Raw genomic sequence first — 9,507 nt, forward strand, 5'->3', positions numbered from 1 at the left:
TTGATTTTTTATTAAAGTTAAGTTTAAATTGCCTAGATTAAAAAACAGGTGCTACTATAGTATGCGGTCTACCTCGAGGGTGCGATTTACCTGAAGGATTTGTACAAAATAAAGAAATGCAGAAAAACTTTTGTAGAAAAAATATGTATTCACAAGTAATAAACATTTGGGGTAATAAACAACGGAACAAGTTGCTCATCTACCGTTATGTTTTTTACGGTAAATAGTGTTTTTGAAAGTTTTGGTTGACTTGATTCCACACATCGAGTATTGCTGCTACTTTGTCGTTCCTTCTTCGTTCAGACCTCGTGTCCTTATCGTGAAATCGAGCAAATATTAGCATATTTTTGAATCGTTTTAACCCCATGGTAGCTTTAAATATAATAGGTGCATAAAACTTACTCTAAAGTATATCTACATTATGGATGTTGGCACTCAGGTGCTCTGCAGTTAGTAGTACCTAGTCCAATAAAGGCAGATATAGCTCTCTAGAGTCACAATATTTCCAGTTCTCTATCCCCAAGATTTTTCGGCTTCTTTATTTGTACACTTAACTATTTAGTTTACAATTTTTTCGTCCTCAAACAAACAAAAGGAATCAACAGGATCATCTACACTTTGACTAGATCCTAACATTATTTTGTGCACTTTGCTTTTTATTATGTCGCAGGATCGCATACGTCCTGTCGGTTGTGCTTGATTGGTCCAGTTAATTCCATCCTTAGTTTCAACAATTACACACTCGATAATCTGGGAACTTGTAGCTACACATTCTACTTCATTATCACTCAATACTACTTGCTGATCATCCTCTTCACTTGCTTCCGAAAGATAATCTTCAATTTCAGATTCACTTTCAATGCCACCTACTTCAGGAGATATCATCGAAATCCCATAAATTTTAAAAAATATCTTGCAGTTTTGCAGTTCTGCAGCTAATGATGGTTTTTGGGACATTTTATTCGCACTATCTACTTTCACTGTAATTCAATATAATTTTAGAAGCTTAGTTGTCGACACTAACATCGATGTCAAACGACTGATAGCAGATGCATTATTTATTTCAAAATATGTATAAGTAACTACCTAACAACATTATTGCATTCAAACAATGATTACCAGTTTTTAAAATTCATTTAGAATAGATATAACACCTATTGTAAGAATCTCTTTGATGTTCTCATCACAAAGAGACGTTTACGTTGTTTGTTACAGGTAAAGTTAAAGTCTAACTTTATTATTAGATTTCTGGATTCATAAAAGTCGTTTAGATAATCCACAAAAACATTACCTGACTGCCAGATTAACTTCTGTAACAAAGATTTAGACTTTAGGTATAAATACAAATAGGGTCCGACGGGCCCGTGTTGCCCCTTTACGTGACAAAATTCTTTCGACGCAATAATTTCAAAAATGATAATCAATATTTTGAATAGCTCATGACTAGGTTGAAGGAAACATACTTCTAAACAAATTCAGTGATGCATAAAATTCAACAAAAATTTTTCTATCAGTTTATGATAAAAGAATTGGCGTCTCGGGCTTGTTGGACCCACCTTGCCCGGATAAGGGTTAAACGTGTAATTTTTTCATTACTCGTAATGTTTTACGCGAAAGACAAACCATTGCTAACAGACAACCAAAAAACAAATCGCTTTAATTAGCCAAGATAGAAGATTTCACGAACCGTTGATGACTGGTCCAGTCCTATTGTGACGAATCGAAATTTGATGTTTGCGTGGGGAATATTACGTAGCAAATTTTTAAGAACTTTTGAAAAAATCTGCCCCTAAATTAAATAAATGTTACGACATTCAAGTATACATCATCTTCGAGTATTTGTCAAAGATTTTCCAACTTTTTCTCTTTTAACAATGTCGTTTTTTTGGCTTATTTCAGACGCCCCTGATAATGATCTAGGAGCGAAAGTATACTTGGGCAATATTTAATATAGTCAGTGCTCGATATCTGTCTTTTATTTCTGTAAAATTCATATATTTCAGCATTCAAACATTTCCTATTTTATATATTTATTCTACTTAGCGATATCTACCACAGAAGGGTCACAAAACACTTAGAATGGCGTAGAAAAGTCTACGTAAACCTACAAAAAGTTTGCAATATTGTTCAGTAGATAATATTAATTAGCACTAGCACTAGGTAAGTAGCATTGCCAATTTGCAAAACATTTTAAATAAGTTTAATAACTTTTTATTTTAATTTTCTTTTTTTGAAAACGATTTCCTCATTGGAAATCGTAAGGTCACAACCAATAATAATAATAATAATAAGCAACTGCGACAGTTCGTAACAGCGACACTTCGTAACGGCGACAGTTCCTAACTATGCAAGTTCGTAACGGACAATTCGTAACATCCAAATTTAATTATTCTGTTTATTTTTGTTAACGTAGAAACTAACTGTTATTACAGTTATAAATGAAATTATGCTTATCAATTTAACGAATCAGTATCATCAAATCAGTATCACAAGTTTTATTATAATATCAGGTAATTATTATAATCATTATTTTACAAAATATTTACTTAGAAAGTTGGGAATATTTAAAGACGGTTGTCGCCTTAAAGATTTTACAAATTACTTGATTATTGCTTTGTCTAGGCAAATTTAAAGAACAATAAGGGAGATAAAGTTTTAAAAATGTTGTTAAAAGTTTGTATGTATTTAATTATTTGTTTGTGATTAAATACTTAATATATTATGAAACACGAAATGAAAAATGTATTAAACATGTTTATCCCAGTACTGATTCGTTAAATTGATAAACATCATTTCAATTATAAGTGTAATAACAGTTACTTTTCATGTTAACAAAAATAAACAGAATAATTCAATTTGGACGTTACGAATTATCCGTTACGAATTTGTATAGTTACGAACTGTCGCCGTTACGAAGTGTCGCAGTTACGAACTGTCGCCGTTACGAGTTGTCCGTTACCACTTGTCCGGTTACGAATTGTCGCGTTACGAGATGTCTGGTCACGCATTAAGAGCGGCATATTAATGGGTATGTTCGCCACATGTCAATAGTTTAACCGCCATAAATATTACTTAATGCTTATTACTTTGTAAAAAACGGCAGATTGTAATAAATTGGGATGTCAATAAAAAATAAATAAATAAAAAAATATTAAATTAAGGGGGAAAAATGTCGCCTGTCAAAATTTTCAATGTGCTTTAAATGTATTCATTTTTTTCGAATCCTGAGAAAACTAATGAGTATTTTTGAAAAAAATTTAACCGCAGAATAAGATATTACGTTTTTACAGAGGGCCGAAAGTCCCATATAATAAATAAAAAGTTTCTTTTGAATGAAATATTTGTAATTAAAATCACACTAAATTTTATATTTTATTTTCACCCCTGTAACGTATTAAAATAAACATTATAGAAGTTCTCTGGGACTTTAAGCCCTCAGCAATAAAGTAATCTTTCATTCTGCGTTTAAATTTTTCAAAAATATTTATTAGTTTTCTCAGTATTCGAAAAAAAAACACATTGAAAATTTTGACAGGCGACGTTTTGCGAATTTCCTCTTAATATTTTAAATAATTTTATATTTACAAATGGAACTAGGAAATGAGGATATTCGAATATTTCCGATCCATTATAAAATCTAGATTTAACTATTAACTAGTCTAACTTTAACTTTAGAATACTGTGACTTAAAAAATAAAATCGAAATAAATATTTTTTAGGTCGAAGAAAGGTAAAGAGAAATTGAATCTCCTATTTGTACGGTCAAGACCAAAAAAGGAATCACCTACGCCAAAAACCCAGACCCATCCATCCAAGTCTACTTTCATAGTCACCCTCAAAGAAGTAGCACATAACTACGCACAGATAACGCCTCAGGACCGCCTTTACCGAAATGGATATGCCCGTACGTAATCTATGGCGGATTATTTCCAGATCTACATACTTACGGTCTTGACCACAAATCCACAGCTTATCTCTCCCCCCAAAAACCTAAGTGCTTCTACTGATAAACCTGCTACTGGACCGTTAATACTGGAAGTCACCAATTCCTTGTACTCTATGTTGTTTGACAACTCAAGTACCATTGTCACCTAATCTTTTGTCAGAGGACCAAACAAGCTTGAGTAAGGGTTTATCTTTGCAACATCTCACAGAATACAGACAAAACGGTAATGACTTTCTTTCTTCATTAATAACTGGCCACGAATCTATGTGTCATTATTAGGTATGGTGACATCTTTCGCACAACAATCATTAGCCTCATGTTGCCAATTTAGTGAAAGAAAACGTACAACAAAAGAGATCCAAGCTAGAGTTCCGATTTATCGCTTTGTAATTTTCACACCTTTGGGCCACTGAAAAATGCGCTAAAATATAGTCGTTTTAAGTCGGACGAAGCGGTGCAAAATGCCATAAAAAAATTCTTCTAGCAGCTGCCACAATAATTCCTCAAGCAGGGTATGCATCGATTGATGAAACAATGGATAAAATGCCTTCATTTTAGTGGTAATTATTTATAGATATATGTAACAATAACTGTTTTTTGGACCAATAATAAGTTCCAATTGAACAAGCCTCGTAAATAATCATCAAATATAAAAAATCAGATATGAAAACATTGTCATTAATTACTGACCACGAATAAATGTGTCATTATTAGGGTGTCATCTTCTGCACAACAATCATTTTTTTTATGTGGGTGGAACTGTTCTAAACACCGTACCATGGTGGCCTTTGGGTTGGATTCAGAATAGAGGAAAACATCCCAGTCCATTTTCTCCCTGGCAATGCCGCCGCTAAAGTATTCGCCGCCCGTGTGCAACTTAATATTTGCCGCCCCTCTTCCAACACGTTAGTCGTTTCAACATAGGTAGGGGAGTGGGAGGCTAGTTGTAACAATTTTTATAAAATCAAATATATCTTGAGTAATAATATTTTCCCAATTATCAGTAACTAGCGTTTAGTGTTTCTTCACTTTACGTTTATGTTTCTAGATACATTTACATGTATGTAGAAAATTAATTTAATTAAAAAAATTTTTTTTGGGCATTCTGTATAAATAATTATGTTATTATTTATATTAGTGAGTAGAGCATTGATTAACCTTTCGAATGGGCTATCACACAACCCCTATTCACATTTAAAAATTTATCGATTACGTCCTCACGCCCAGATGGATGACGTCACTAGTATGATATATTCGATGGCTTAGTGTGAAAACCTCGTATCTCATTAAATTACAATTTTACAGGTGAGGCAAAAAACTGATTTTTTTGCATAATATAACCTAAAAACAAAAATTACTGTTACATATTTTTAATTCGAGCACATTGAGACAAATATCTGATATTGGCCCAGAGCTAAAAGTGTTAAATGTTGCTATTAAATTGGAAATACAAATAGGTATTAACTATGAAAAACACGTAAATATCCTTGCAGTATATAGAGCCTTTGCCCAAGTAACTATGATAACCTCGTACTTATATCTTGATATACGTGTTTTTCATCTAAAATGAGATTGTGTTTATTATTATTTACGAGTTTTTCATTTTTCATAGCTTATTGCACCCCTCAAAATGCTAGGTTGATACAGAACAAATCTTTTGATTTAAGGTTCATAAAATGTTTCTGTGTGCCAGAGCCAGACTACCTTTTATTGTTCACAAAAAACATTTCTCCAAGTCGAATCTCTCAAACAAACACTCCAAATTAAGTACCAAATTCTTGGTTATAAATATACGTGGTATTCACACTAAATCAAGAGAGCAATAATAATTGATATACGTGGTTTCTTTTTTCGGCTCTAGAAAATAGTCTAGTGTATTTGGATTTTTTCTAACAGTTGTAAATCGTGAGATACAAGATTTTCAAACTAAAACCACCAAAATGTCATTTTCGCAAAAAAATGAGATACGATGTTTTCACACTAAGCTAACATATGTAAAAAAATTATAATTTAAAAATAAAAATCGACCAGTTTCGGGATTTATCTCCAGAGTTGCCCATTCTCGAGAAAATAAATTTATTCCAACTCAAACGTCCGTACTGTACATTACAAACAAAATCGTTTATCAGAAGCGTATCTAAAATCATCAAATTCTCAACTGAGACTGAACTATAAGCCATCTATATACATAAGCATAAAGGAACAATATTATAACAGAGCAACCATCCTACAATAAAAAATATTTTTTTAAACCATTGAGTAATAAAAAAGAATGTTTTATTACTCAATGAGAGCAACTTAACAAGTACTTATATAAATTCTCGGAAAGTACCCTATTGTCGTATCGTACTCGCTTATATAACAAATAATAAATGTTCAAAATTTAAAAAAATCGCTAATGGACCACGTAGGTAAAAATATCTTAAAGTCCGAAAGCCGCCAGCCACTTTGAATTAAAAAGCATTCCCTGAACTACTTTATGACTACAGTTGCAAAAGGAAGTTCATATAATAAATAACTGGCATTTTTGATTAGATTGTTTGGAATATTAGAGTTTATAGAATTATCTGAATCATTACTATTTAATTTTTCGTATTTATTTTCTTTTTAAAAAAGTATTATCATCAGTGGCCTGCTTTTGGCCGCCCCTACAATCGGCCGCCCGTGTGCGATGCACACTTTGCACACATAGTAGCGGCGGCCCTGCTCCCTGGGTAGGGAAGTCCTGCAAACGGATGCCCTCCTGTTACCCTGGTTACCAACTAAAACTATCAGTCTTCGTCAAGATATTTCCGTACGTGTTCAGTTAGCGAACGAAACTTCGGAGTGCCTTGCGCAGGCTAGATTGGTCGTAGAAGTTGTCGGCCTTATTTAGGAGCGGTTAGTTTACCGTTAGGGAGTTTAAAGGTTATTCGTGTCTGTGATGGACATGGACATGTGGAGCTAAAAAAAGGGGTGGCTCCCCCTTTAAAAGGCTAAAGAGCTAAAAAAAAAGATGTCAATATCAGAAATATCAACCTATAATCATAAAAAAAAGAATGTGTGTGTACTTTGTACGCACGTAAGAAGTTATACTTCTATTATATGATTATATGATTATAAACGAAATTAATATACTTTTTATTTATATTTTATTTAAATATTAAATTAATTTATACTTACTACTTCTCAAACATTTTTATTAAAACAGTGCCAAAAATTAAAATAATAAAAAAATAAAACAAACACAAACACATTAAAAATGCCACAAATGATTTCTGAACATTAGTTGTCGGAAAAATTTTTAACTAAATACGTATTTTCTGAAAATAAAATTATATAATAAATATACTTACAATCATAAAATGTATAAAAAAAAAATAAAAAAATAAAAGTTTCTATTGGGATTCGAACCAACTTACCACGCGGCTGGTATTTGCGTTGTATTGGGATTCACTCGCATTAAAACTTCGCCACAGAGACAGCTTGTCATTATGTGCGAAGATCGTCTAACTAAACAGATTAACCTTTTGACATTTTTAACTTATGTAAATCAAATTATTTTGATTTTGAATTGAAATGATTTAGAATTGAAAAAATACAACAAAACATAGAGTAAGAAAACAATATATTAGGTGAATATTGATAGAAATTTTGATGGTAATCAAATTATGTAAATAAAAGTATTACATACATGTATTTTGGTAGGTTCAAGGTAGGTATCGGAGCCCGTATAACGACTAATAAATTTCGCAATCACTTGCGTCGTGCAAAGAGGCTATGTTCAAATATCATAACAAAATTTGATCAACTATTTATTAACACTTACCAGTGAAAGATTCTTTAGCTTTGAATAAGCGAGATCTGCGGCACTCATACTAGTCACAGTTTCATGAGCTTTCACATTGGCATGCAACAATCATCTCTTCTATGTAAATAAGGCCAAAAATATAATATGAAAACTATTTAAAAAGGCAGTATAACCATTAACTAACTTTTTGTTTGTTGTTTCTCTTCCTACAAATTTTAAAATGCAACAAGCATACATTATAACCAAACCACAGTCCCACAGCTGGGCCACAGCTGCCATATTGGATAATTTTTGTCGTGTCATTTGAACATCCAATCAGAACAAAGTTATAATGCGCATGCACCCGGTCGCTAGGTTTTCCCATATAAAATTTCACCGTCATTACGCCCGTAAAGAAGTATAACTTCAAAAAAGTGAAGTCATCCAGATTTTGTCTCGTCCTGTCTCAATTTCTTTTTCTATCATGGGATTTATCTTCATGATTTTTGTTATTTGGTCTCTGAGAAATTCAAAATTCTCTCTGCTTTCCATAGCGATACGTATCAAGTTGTCAGGGGATATCTCCCGTAGTTTTGACCACATTCTGTCCGACGCAAACGCATTGCTTCTAAAGATACAATGCTCCGCGTTGTCTGTTACATTGCAAGTTATACAGTTGTCATCTCTCGGTTTTCGTATTCGATAAGTAAAAGACATGAAAGATCCATGTCCTGTCAGGAACTGCGTAAAATAAAAATTTACTCGTTTGAACTGACATTTATACCACTCTAAAAAGTATCAGTTTTTGGTCTATTGTGCCTTGTCTGTCTGTGCCTCCCAATCTGTTTGCCATTTTATTAGTAATGACTCTCTGAAGTCGGCTCTCATCTATGGTAGATGACCATCCTGCCATCTACCTAGTCCGGTACGCGCTTGTCACTTTTAGTAGAGGTTTTCGCTGAGCTCTAATTAACATAACTCTGTATTTTTGATATTTTCGTACATCTACCCAAATGAGTGTTCCATATAGGAGGGTCGATTGTACCACTTGCAGGTAGATTCTTTGTTTTTGACTGCCTGGGCTTCCTATATCCGGCATGATCTTTTGTACGGCTGTCGTTCTTACTTCTGCCCCCTGGACTACATTTGTCAGGTGTTTCGTGAATCTTAGGCCTGTGTCATTGGTATATGCCTAGGTATTTTGAACACAACAATCATTTTAGCCTCATATTTCCAATGCAGTGAAAGAAACCATACAACAAAAAAGATGGAGGATATTAAAGCATCCACCCTAGACTTCCGATTTATCGCTTTGTGAATTTCACACCTTTGCACCACTGAAAAATGCGCTAAAATGTAACCGTTTTCCACTTTTAATAAATAATATGCATTTTGTAAATTTATCTGTATAGTGTCCCAACTCAAAAAATAATATTCTTTTAACTATTTTTAGCAGAATCAATACACTAATTTGTGGAGCTTCAAAAATAGACCAGGGCGCATCTGTAAAAATATTAGTACATTTGGACGTTGAGAGGTGACTCAAATTTTTTTGCAGACATTGCTTGAAAATAAATCAAATAATAATATTTGAGTTATCCTCTCTCCCAAAAAGGTCCGGAACATTGTTTAAATAATCAAAATGTCAAAAAATTAAGGAAAAATTCGATTTTTTTCTTCGTTTTTTGATTATAACTTTAAAAGTATTCATTTTCGAGAAAAGTTGTACTGACATAAAAGTTGCATAATTAAATTTCCTACAATATGGAATTGGTTAAAAATTTAAAAAATA

Source organism: Diabrotica virgifera, chromosome 7 (assembly GCF_917563875.1).
Source record: "Diabrotica virgifera virgifera chromosome 7, PGI_DIABVI_V3a".
In the NCBI taxonomy this organism is placed as follows: domain Eukaryota; kingdom Metazoa; phylum Arthropoda; class Insecta; order Coleoptera; family Chrysomelidae; genus Diabrotica; species Diabrotica virgifera.